This window comes from Ammospiza nelsoni, chromosome 3, assembly GCF_027579445.1.
Source record: "Ammospiza nelsoni isolate bAmmNel1 chromosome 3, bAmmNel1.pri, whole genome shotgun sequence".
NCBI lineage: Eukaryota > Metazoa > Chordata > Aves > Passeriformes > Passerellidae > Ammospiza > Ammospiza nelsoni.
Window position 1 is genome coordinate 51,041,081 of NC_080635.1, and position 12,945 is coordinate 51,054,025.

The window sequence follows — 12,945 nt, forward strand, 5'->3', positions numbered from 1 at the left end:
AAGATAAACACACAAAAATAGGCCCCTATCATGAGACCAAAGCTCTTGGAATATTCTGAGGTGTCTTTCCTACCTGGGACTGGGATTTTGGACGCTCAGCTTCTCTTTGAACAGGCACAGCAGGGACTTTTGAGCAGCTATGTCAAGAGGATAGTCAACCTACCAAACAAAAATTATAAATTTACCCTGCTCATCTCAGCTGTGTATAGGAGGCCATCAGTAAGCAGGGATATCTGGTAGAACCAAGACCTGGCACTCCATGTGTCCAGGCTTTGTTTGAGAGTCTTGCTGAGACTTAGGCAGCAGGAAGGCTTCTGCATCTATGGGACAGACTCCCCACAGATATATATATCCTCAGTACCTGGAGATTTTACTGACAAGGGTGATGAAGGACTTCTGAGGCAGAAGGATTTGAGAGGATTCATGGAGACTTCCCTAGTGTTTAGATGTTGAGTATGTGTTTTGGGTATAAATCCCCAAAAAAGTCATGCTGAGCATAATTTTGTGCATATGAGTTCATCATGGTGGATAATGCATGGTTTGTTCAGGTGAAAGCCACAGGGGAGCAGTGACTGCATAATTTTCTCCTGCATAATTGAGTAGGAGACTATAGTGTAATCCCCAAAGGAGAAAACCACAACACAAAAAGTTGTGATTTCAGATTATATTAAACTGCAAAGGCCCCTTAAAATCTGGAGTTAAAAGTACATTGGAGCGCTCCATTTCTCAGGTCCTACCTCTAACACATGGAGCAGCAAACCTGTCTCTGATGTGAGCAGATTCAATGGACTAAACTAAACTTGTTCAGTCATTCCTGTGCTGATCCTTTCTCCCACATCAGTGATAAATACTCAGAGCATCCACCCTGCCTGGTTCAGAAGGGTTGTTCTACCTGAACAGTAAGAAAGATGAGGGGTTTCATTGAGTTTCATTTAATTCATTTAATGGCTGCTTCATTAACTCCCCTTTCCTTGACCATCCTTTGTTATTTTGGAGAAGACTGCCTCTGGCTCTCAGGTGGGTTATTCACCCAGCTGTTCAACGCAGTAGGACACACATATGTACCTCACAGGCCAGTCCTGCACCTACACAAGTGTTATCACTCCTCAAGCTGTGGTGAAGCCAGCTCAATGAGTCTGCCCACTTGCCACTGATGCCTGGTCAGAGCCATGGCTTTCCACCCACTGCCTCCCAGGCAGCCCAGCACCCTTGCCAAGGGCTCTTGCAGCCCTTTTCCACCAAACAGCTGCTGAAGGAAACCTGGTCAGCCCCATGTGATTGGATCTCCATTTGTCAAGGTGAATGTCAATTGGAAAAAAGCTTCTAGGTATATATACATATATCTATACTAAAAAACCCTATTGTACCATCCATCAAAGACAAATCTAAAATAAGAGCAGGTAATTTTGCTTGGGAGTTTTATGATGATTTCTTCTTGTACTAATCGTAATTAAAAAAAAAATTCCCTCTGTCTAATACTGAAAGACAATCTACAGCATGCTATCCAGACTGCCCCCCTCCTCCAGCCTCACTAAAGTGAATGTTATGAATGCAAACTCCCCTCCCTCCCACCACCCCTCATCTCTGACAGCAATGATGCTTCTTGTTACTAGTTTGGCTGGTTTTTCCCCCAACACTTTTTTTTTGGGGGGGGGGAGTTTAGCTCTAGTATACATACATGGTGTTGGGCAGGAATTCAGATTTCCCCTGGTGAATTACCAGGGAAGGGGGATCTTAGGTTTTGTTCTCTGTTTGTGGCTCAGTGTCAAGGGATTCACATGAGCTCATAGAAATGCACATCATGAGTTAGTCCAGTTCCCAGCCAGTACTGTTTTTGAAAAGAGTCACTACTGGGTGTCATGACAAGACAAGAAGGAGTCAAAATCCCCTTCTCATTTACAATGTAAAGCAAAGCCAGTGAGCTGAGGGTCTGTTAAGGGAGCACAACTCCATGTGGTGCTTTGTGCTTTGAAAACAATGCTTTTCCTACTGACCTTTGTCAGATATGCTGCTGAGCACCGTGGGGCAGAATTTGGTCACGGCATGAAGTATGGCATAGCATGAGATTTTCTGCTCAGAGATTCCACATGCTAACATTCTTTTTGTGGGACTCATTTAATTTCCTGTTGCCTGACACTGGTGACAGAAGAGTGCAAACTGCATTGATGCTGGATAAAGGTCTTGCTGCAAACTCCAAGAACATTTGTATCCATGTGAAGCTGTAATAATTTGACTTGCTTCTGCAGCTTTACTCGAGGTATTCTGCTGGGGATTTGGCCAGCTAGTATAAAAAATTATTCTGTTACTCCTTTTACATGTTCTGGAGTGAAAATATACACTCCTACTTATTCACACCTTCATGATAGGGAGGAGAATCAGAAAAAAATTTTAAATTCAGAGGTTGAGATAAGAACAGTTTAATAACTGAAACAAAGTAAAATATTACTAACAAAAACAACAACAACAACAACAACAACAATAATAGCAATTAAAAATAGACAGAGGAATAAAACTTGAGAAAAATAAGTGATGCACTATACAACTGCTCACCGCTGACAAATGTACAACCAGTCCCTGAGGAATGAGATATTCTGTAGAATAAATAGGATGGAAATTTGGTCAGATAATGTTTTAAAAATAGTCTCTTACTTCCTTTTATATATTTTGGACAGAAAAGATGCACCTTAAGTTTCTGCTGTTGGTACCCTCATGCCACAAAGGCAGGCCTACCTGAGCAAGCCTTGTTGATAAAAGTCATTGCATTTAAACGAATGCATGTCCTGGTGGATTGCTACAGTTTCATGGGGACTAGGTGTTTTAGCCTTTGCTGTGGTCCTGAATGCACAGCTGCTTAAAAGGCAACAAAAGGAGTCAAACTGATATTTCAGCATGATAGACGACAGCTTGTTTATCCTGTAACTTATTACCTGCAATGAGGAGAAAGCTAATTTTTTTGGTGGGAAGAGATAACATTATTATTCATTTACATACTATTAAGGTGCAGTCTAAAAGAAAATTATGAAATTGCATAGCTTTTTCACAGTCATGGGTATGTCTAGACCAACCTACATTTGCCTAAAAGAAAAGTCATTATTTCCAGAGACTTTTTTAAGAAAAGGGAAGTTTGGGCAGTTGTGACAGAACAATAAATGATAACCCCTGGCAGAGCCCTTCTTTTTGAAGGCTTGTGCCAGGTCAGGTGCTGGGAGGCAGGAAAGCCTGCGGTGCTTGCTGGCACTCCTGAGCATTTGAGTCATATCAGAAATGTGCACCATTAAAGTTCAAAATGCATTACTCACACTAAACATGTAACACAGCCCCATCAGGCCTGGCCAAACCTAATGAATGTCAAATTTAACATATTCATCACCAAAATTTCTTCCTCTCGCTTTTTCTTTTGTGCACTCAGCAGACAGGACCTATCAAAGCAGAATTTCTTGTCACCAGGCTTTCATTATTTAATTAACCAACTTTCAGTTCATATAGTTTGGTGTTGCATCAGACCTTTATCTTTGCTCATCTTCTCTGCAAAGGGACTGCACCAGCTTTCTACTCTGAGCACCATGATACACTGAGTCCTCCTCAGAGTGGTAAGATTTTTTCTGAGGATTGGTTTGTTTTTGCCGCTGCACACTCCACAATGTTATCTCACTGCCACATGTCTGCCCTCTGATACAAGCTCACTGTCCCCTCCCAGAAGAGAAACTTGCCATCCATCAGCTGGGATCAGGAACAGTATGATCTTTCATGTGCAGAGCTTTGTTATATTTTCCACATTTGCATGTGCTAAATAGATGACAGAGCACTTCCAGTTTTAGCCAACTTCCCAAGGTACCTGTGATTGCATTTCACAGTGCAATGAGGTTTCTGCTTCACTGTTGTCCTGCTATTGTGCTGGTCCAGGTGCATCTCCATTTGCTACCGCTGCTGAGCCAGCTCCCAGGGCACCGTGTTCTTCTGTTCCCTGAGGCTTTGGAGGAGGTGAGGGTCACAAATGCAGCTTCCTGAAAATTTCTAGCCCCTAAAGCTCCTCCTTTATGCTTGCCTTCTTTGCCTTGCAGATGGATTTATCTGTAGAAATGCAGAAGACTGGCCATGCTCTGCAAAGTGCTGACCTTCCCAATTTCACAGTATTTATCCTTTTGAGTTAACAGCACTTCCTATTTGTAAATAACTTCAAATTAAGCTCTCAATGAAGTCCAGCAGCAAACACAGCAGTTATGGGTAGATTATATCTCTTTTCTTCTTGTTGACAATGAAATCTCAGTCTGTAATATTAACATCTGTATTATAGCTGCCAGAGGTGTGTTTGTGCCTAATCTTTTATCAATATGCTTTTTCTATTGCAATTCAGGGTGTAACTAAATATTTTCAGTTACAGAGAAAGTCTAGCTAGATCACATTATGATTTATTTTTCCCCAGCCAAAAAGCCATAAACTATTTAAAAATACTTGCTAATGCATAAAAGATTGACTAAATCTCTGTTTTAATACTGCAATTATGAAAATATCATCAGCAGATAAAGTTAATCCAGAAAAGCCTGCAATAAATGGAAAATAAGCACATGACATCAGAGACATCATAAAAATGAGAAAATGATAAGTTTATAGGCATGTGGAGCCAGTAAGAGTTTAAAATCTCTTTGTTTTGAGCTGGTTGAAGCAGAGGCAAGTACACACAAGAAAAAATACAAATGAGTGCTTTATTCCGAAACTGAATTAGAACACTAAAGATAACATCAAGGACTGTGTGGAAATCCCCTGGATATGTTTTGTAATTTTTTTCCAGTGAATCTTTGTATATCAAGGGTAAGTGGATGACCACAGCTGGGGTAGGTCGTGTTTTGGTATTCCGCTTTTGCGGTGCAGACACGCTGGGTGGAATCCATCTCTGTTGTCTTACCCCTCCTCGACTACCAGGAGTGTCCGGGTGATTGATGAACTGAATCTCACAACACATTCCTAAGGAGATGTTTTAACTCTTGGAGAAAGTTAGAAAATCAAGGAAATACACATTCCTGACTAATCAGTTTGATGCAGCAAATGACAGAGCCACTCCAAACTTATGGCAATGAGTGCTTCATGAAATCAGTGGGTGTTGGGCCTTTAAATGCCTTGTGTTTCTGGGTAATTAACTTCTCCCTTTTTTCAGTTATATTTGTTCCAAATAGAATTGGAGAAATAGCACTTAGCTCTCCTCGGTAGTTAAGAGATTAAATTAATTGATGATCAAAACATGCATTGGCCTTCTGAGATGAAAGGTATGATATGTAAATAATAATAATTATTTCTATCTGCATCAAGAATGTACTCACTGCACACTAATAATCACACAATTTTGATATCAATTGAGTATTACTTTTTTGAGACACTTCATTTTTCTGAAGTCACTCTGTCTTGTTTTCTTTCAGGTACTCCATGGGATATAGAGGAATGAAAATGAAGCTTGCCCAAAGGGAGCATGTGAAACCACACGCATGTCTCTGCACTGGACAACACATAAATACTAATGAATTGCCATTCATTACCACTGCTTCATTACCATTTCCTTGGTTATTTTAACAATGTTCTAGAAATCTATTTGAATTAGAAAAAAATTCCTATTTCAGGGCCAACATGTTCTCAGTGTAGAAAATCAGACCAAATGGAGATGTATCAGGACAGGGCTGTTTGGAATAAGTGTTAATGCAAGGCAGTTGACAAAACCAATATATCCTTGACATGCATTAATAATGCATTCAAGAAAATAGAGTTTTCCTCTGTAGTCAATGGAATTGCTTCAAATATCTACCTGTCTCCCTTATCAGTTTCTTGTATGATAAAACAAAAATCTGAATTTTTTTCAAACAGCAAGGAAAAGTACTGAGTCACAATTTTCTGAACACCACTTGCAGCTGGCTGCAGGTCAGTGTGCAGCTTCTTTGAATCATAATACAGTTGAGATGTAGCAGGGAATTTGTATCCGGCTTACACGGTGATTAATGGTATAAACTGGGGCAAACAGAGGACCCACTGTTTACTCTGAGGTTTTCAAGGTTATCAAGGGAGATGAGAATAAACCACTGTGGCATGAACAAAGAAGTGAGGTGAGAAGTTTATCTAGCTGGCTTTTATCTGTTTCTGCATTGACTTACTGACATAATCAAGGGATAAACACCCTCTTTGTAGTGGAAAAATATTCATAATAAAGATAAAATTGTGATTTTAGTGATACCTGAGAAGAACCAGTAAAAAGTTTTGGAATTACAAAATTCTAAGCATGGAAAAAAAAATCTCAGCAATGAGAAATACGGGGGCAAGAAACACCTTTTCTGTTAGCTTACCAGGACATCCCTAAAGAGTTTTACCCCTGTAAAACTGTGAGCTTATATTGTGCTATTTGTTCACTGTGCCGCCAATTCTCTTTGTTGCTCTCAGGATGTAATATCTCACTTTGTACTTTCCTGTATTAAAGTCATTTGTTTCAGCAGGTCTACTTTGCTAATCCAGCTATTTTACACTGACTCCTCTTCCTCATCCATACTTAGTTTTCCCAGTTTTTTTGGGACCTCTGGTTTGTGCCAAAAAATGTTAAGTAATGACTTAATATTTTCTTCCTGGACAGAGATGAAAATGTAAGATGAGATCAAATCTGGCACTGATCTTTGCAGAAAACAACTAGAGAAGTCATGTGGTAAAGATTTCTTATGGCCAGTGTATTAGTGCCAGGCTATCACTTCTCAGTTTAATGGGCATGGGAGTTTTTGCCAGCAAGAGTTGCTAGATTTTTCTGTCCAAACATTCTGCATTACCAATACAAATACTTCACAAAAGTCTCTGTATTTGCTTTTACCAACCAGGCCAGAAATTGAAATCAGCAAAGCATTGAATCAGGTTTATTAAAGAAAACTTGTTTTCTAATAATTAATATAGACTTAGACTGGCTGTTTTCCTTCTTCTTCAGGCAACTCTTGTAGGACTTGTGGGTGTAAGGTGCATTAAATAAGAAGTGATGTTATTTACTCGTACCACATATGAACAATAATTTCCACTACATTATTATTTAAGGAAAATGTCATATACAGAACTAAGATGTTTGCTGAACATTTTCTCTCTCTATTCTTAGAATTTTATTATCTCCAAAGGATAATGACTAACATTAATTGGATTATAAAAGTCCTTTATTGCTTTTAGATTTCCCTCCATGTGGGCACAATTCAGATTTGGGAAGATATATGAAATGTTCCTAAAGTCGTCCTTGTACTAACGTTCATGTTCTGATAAAGTAGAATTCCTTTGAAAAGGTCTAATCATTTCATGCAGTCCATCAGCCTTCAATTCTGAGCTGCAAGGAACTTTGACTTCAGACAAAAATTTACCTAGGGACATCACCTACTGTGTAAAGGCTCTCCAGTGTCATTAATGTTCAGTAGCCCCAGTGTACCTATCTAATCACACGAAAAATAAGCAAAGTCAAACCCTTGAAAAGGTTTCATACTAGGTAAAACTTTTTACCTACCTCTGTGGAAAAGGTGTAAACCACCCTATCTCCTGGCATCTGAAGTTAGACTTCAGGGAGTTTCAGTCCCTCTATGTGGGAGAGACATGTTCGTGCTGTAAACAAGTCAGATGTCAAAAGAACAAATGGATGACACACAGGGTGCTGGGTTAGGGTTCAACCGTCGAGTTTTGGCATTATGTGGCAATGCAAAAAGTTCCCTACTCCTACATGTCTGCACCATCCACGCAACTCCTCTGCTGAGCTGCTCCAGCACAGCCAAGGGAAGGACTTTTTGGTCCCTCAGTCTGGAAAATGTGATGCTCTTTATTTTTAATTCTACACAACTGCTGTGTTGTACCAGGGCTAAATGAATTGCAAACACAATATGAGAAAATAGCATGATGTTGGTTTACTCCATCAGGTCACTGAAAATTTTCAAGAAGACAGCATTAATTAAAAAAAAAAATTAATTAAAATATTTGTACTAAGATTTAATAGGAACACAAGTAAAAGAACCTAAAATATTTTGCTATCAGAAGGAAAAGTGCCATCTAAGTGAGAATTAAATAATTCTTGGAATAACTTGTATGCAGGAGGGAAAAAAAAACTTAAGAAGAAATGAAATATTTTTCTTTTTTTAATTAAAAGAAATAAAAAGTGACAAATTTTCAGTAGACCAACTAGCATCAGCCTCTATGCTATGGGGTGCCCTGTGGTGACTAGAAGTCAGCATGACCACCCCTACACCTGTCTATGCTTGCTGAACCCTGAGGCAGGTTGCTAGGTTCCCCTTGTCCAGCACCAAGCCTCTTGGCAAGCTCAGCCCAGATTTGGGCTGTGTTCAGATGCCATGAGTGCCATCAGCAGTCCTGCCTGGAAGGATCCCAGGCGTGCTGCTGCCACAGAGCAGGTGAGATATGTGGTGGCTCACCTGGACAGAGCCCGTCCCCAGAGGAGAAATGAAAAACCCTTCTTCGACAGGGGACATTTCTTTGGGAAAGAAGCACACCCTGGCCCCACTCAGTGGTGGGCAGATGTTGGAGCTGGCTTTGGACATCATCCAAGGGAAGTCTGTTAAGACTTTAACTCGAGAGAAACATCCTTTTGGATTTCTCTGTTGCTCTCAGCTCCGGGGATTTCAGGTTGCAGCTTGAAGGACTAAGGATACCTCAGGAACATTTTTCTGCATCAAATTCATGCCTGATAGGTCTGAAGAGGAATTTTCCCCTTTGCTGGCTCTGTCTGGGGAGAGTCTGAGTGGTGCTTTTACAAGGTGGTGTGCAAAGAGGGGGTTTCCCACTTGTGACCACAGGAGATTACCATACTGCCTGCATAAAAAGAGTTAGTTACAACAACAGCACCTGTTGGCTCTCAGGGCAGACTGCTGTGCAGAATCTGGGTGAACCAGCCAGGGGTTCACACCAGTGTCCAAGTTCTTGGGCAGTGTGGTGGTGCTGGGAGAGCACAGCACCCCTCTGTGCAGCTGGCACCTGGCCACCTCACCTTTGGCAGGACTTACAATTTTTTTGTCATCTGCACACACTTTGTATGCCTGCACACACTAGCACTGCCACTTTACTCTGAAGTCCCCGTGTTTGTAAGCTGAGGCATTTCCTGGCAGGGCACTCAGGCAGGTCAGGGCATCCATACCTGTCCAGCAATACCCTGTGTGATCCCTGAGTGCAAGGGCCAGAGCACTCCCCATGGGCTCAAAGCACTATGGAAAACTGGGAAAGTCAGCTCATTTAATCCTATTTGCACCCCAAGCTCAATGCAGCCTCCATCAGTTCCCTTCATATCACTCAAAATAACAGTCCAGGGTCTTTAAGTTATATGGCAAAACCTCTTGAAATCTTTTTGTCTGCTGCTTCTATAAACACAGTCTTGGCTGAATCTGCTGGGGTTTTTTTCAGGTTTTGCCACATTTTCTGTGAATTTTGAAAATATATGTCTCAGAAAATCCCCAAACAAGTGTATTTCCAGCATGGGAGGAAGGAAAACCTCAGCAATGTTTCTCCTGCCCAACCCAGCCATTCACTCCAATCCAAAATGTGCAGTGAAGCATGAGTTAGATCTTAGTTTCTAACCATTGACATCACTCCAGTCAGCCACAAATTGACAAGGTTTTGTGCCATTAAAGTCTGGTTCATCCATTAATCTCTTTTCTGAAAGATTCTCTAGAGAGCTGGAGGCATGAGTGTGGATGGACACATTTATGCTGCACCAGTCCCTTGGGGCAGACCAAGGTGCAGAGCTGTTCTAAGCCTTGCTCAGAGCAAATGAACCAGGGTATCTGTGCCCCACAGAATTCCAGGCTTTAAAATTTCAAATTGTAAATTTGTAATTACAAATTTAGGAGGCAACATTTTGCAGATGTAATTTCTCCTGAAAATTTTTGTTGAGGGTGAAGAAAGAGAAAGCAAACTGTTCTGTTGCTTTGTTGCTCTTTGGAGTTTTTTTCAGACTGCAGATTATAATTGTAAAGTTATCTCTGTCAAAGTAACATAAGCTTTTTCTAATATCATTGTACATAATGTCAAAGCCTTAAGTCCTTACCTGGCACAATACAATATTACTGAGAGGCTGGATAAGAGGAAAAGGTATATTTGCATTGCACCTTGCCTTCCTCCATAACGAAAATAAGTTCCTTAACCAAAGAAACCATTAACAGGAAAATGAGGTCTTGCTTACTACACTATTTATCTTTTCACCAGAACTAAGTTTATCATGTAAAGATAATAACTTCAATTACAAAGCCATCTTCTCACTGAATAACAGTGAGAAACAGGAAAAGATAAGTCACACCACACCCAGAAACGTCTCTTGCAGGTGATTTTTTTCCAGCCTTCAAACATTCACTTTAGTCCTCCTACTTCTAGCTTAATCAAAGACTATGTGAAACACCTAATTTAAAAATTTTACCCTTAAATACTCACCTAGCCTGTACAGGTCTGCCTTCATGCCCATCAGCATTGCAGAGCATGGGCTTCTCTCAGCCGATCTCCCTCTATCCCACCTCCTCTGCCCCTCCAGGCATGAAGCAATTGGTGGGACGATGTTCCACCAGGCCACATCACAGCTCCCCTGCTACTTTGCTTGGACTCTCTCCAGAGGAATATTGCTACAAAAGCATATTTTATTTCATTTGATCAATACCCACTTGAGTGTAATGGGGGATTACTTCACCATATGTTCCCTGCTTTTCCCCTGGGTATTAATTACGCATATTCTCCCCACCTCTTCTCAGTAAGACACAGGGGAAACTAGCAACGGGTGATGGCTTATCTGCACAGATTTCACGTGGTTTGTCATCACAAGATAAGGTTTAGTAGATCGTGCAGCTTTTTGTTAGACTGAGTGGTTTATTCTGATTTCTGTCACTTTGCTTTTTTCTGTCCAAAGTCTAGGATTTCTACAGATGGAGGTTTTAAAAACAAATTCTGCAAAATTTAGATTGCCTCTTTCCTCCTTAAAACCTCTCTACTGAAAATCTAAATTGGAAGTATATAATAGTTCATGCAACCTCTTCCTTTCCCATGTGAAAGTAGTTCTAGTTCCCCAGACACTTTATCTAGGTACTTTTCTATGTACCTTAGGTGGAAACACTCATACGTAAGTCTCAGTTATTCTTTACAACCCAGTTCATTATGAGTTGTTTTAGACACACTCTTATCTCCAGCCACATCTCTCCAAGCAACATGAAAATATTGTCAGATTTTTTCAAAATGTCACAGGTACTTTCGTACATTTCAAAAGTGATTGTGGCCAGAAGATGTCAGATGGGAAGCAGGCCTTTGACTGGAGCAGCACATCCTGCACAGTCATCTGATGTCCTCAAATGATGCCTTCAGTTCCCACTGCTCCACTGTCTTCCAGGGGCTGGTGGATCCCCAGAGCTTTGCTGTGTGCATGGTGTCCATCTGCTCTGGCATCTCCGTGTCCCCATGATGGTGCTTTCAATGGCAGAGGCTGGGTGTGCTCAGAACGCTGAGCTGGCTCAGGCATCAGGGCAGTGCCCGTGGTCAGCACAGCTGCTGTTGTGCAGTGAGAGTTGTCACACTGGCAGCTAAAATAAGTTTCCTAGTGGGCAGATTCTCCTTCCTAGTTCCTCTTTTATTTTTTTTTTTTGGCCTACCCTTGCTTGTCACAGCCTTCTCCTGCCTGCTTGGCCAGCAGCTGGGCTGCCTGCCTGCCACATTTCATCTTCCCCTGTGCAAAGGAGCCCTTTGCCCCGTGCCCAGCCCCAGCCAGCCCTGCCCAAACACGCGGCTTTCCAGCACCACTCCTTCCCACCATCAGCTGCTCTGGGAAGCCCACAGCACTTCACAGTGCTGCCTGTCTCTGCTACAGCTCAGGGCTTCTCTCCTTCTTTAAGAAGGTGTGGCATCAAAAGGGAAGAAGCGTTTGCCTTTGTTCTAGGAGGTTATTTAAGGCTGCCTGTTGCATAATTAGGAAATGTTTCCACCAAGTGATTAGCAGCCTACCCAGCTGTGAGTATCTTTTTTTCACCATGCACTAGGGAGCACACCCAATCTTTTGCTTTGTGCTGAGCCATTTGCACTTTTCCCCTGCAGTTCTTTTCAGTGGAAAGGGCTGAAGGCATGCTCATCTTTGTGGGAAGAGCCATGCAAAGACCGCCGGAAGGGCAGGCCCCAGGTGAGCTGCATCCATTGCCTTGCCCCACACGGGACAGACAGAAGGTGCTCCATCTCAGCTGCATAAGGCAGGGCTGGCTCTCACACTGTTCCACTGCACTGTCTGTGCTTCAGGGAACGTGATGTGAGTGCACCACTTCACCTTGACCCTTGCTAGCCAGATCAACCAGCACTGCAGCCGCTCTGGCACAACATAAGGTTTTATTTCTAATCATAACAAAAACAGGGAACTTTGTTCCATAACGGGCAATGAAAGAAGTAATTCTCTAAACTTCCAAGAGAAACAGCCTAGTCGTATGTAATCCTCTACAGACATTTTCTCTACCTACCTTTTCTGAGGTGTCCCCTCCCCAGAGGCATGCAGGTGCCCTCTCTCCCTCCTCACTCAGACTGCGCAGCGTGCTTGCACATGTCCCATGGAGCCAGCGGCCCACATTTGTCTTTCAAGAGCTGCTCTGCTCTGCTTACATGGTCAAGGCTAAAAATGGCACAAGACCTTGGGAGAATTATTCCCTTAAGAACCACTTCCTGACATTTAACTATGCCTTTTTTTGTTTGCTTGTTTTGTTGGTTTGTTTTTTGGCTTGAAAAGTAACATAGCTGCTATTTGTAAATGTTTCCTTCCTCTTCAATAATGTTCTCCATGTCTTTCCAGTGTCTGTTGAAAACAGAAAAAATACCACAGGCTTCAATAGCCATCATGCATTATAGAGTTCAATAAAACATTCACATACCACAGCAATGGGGGCTACAGCTTGATCTAGAGCTAGAGCTAGCTAGCTAGGGCTAGAGCTTCATGAGAAATTTTAC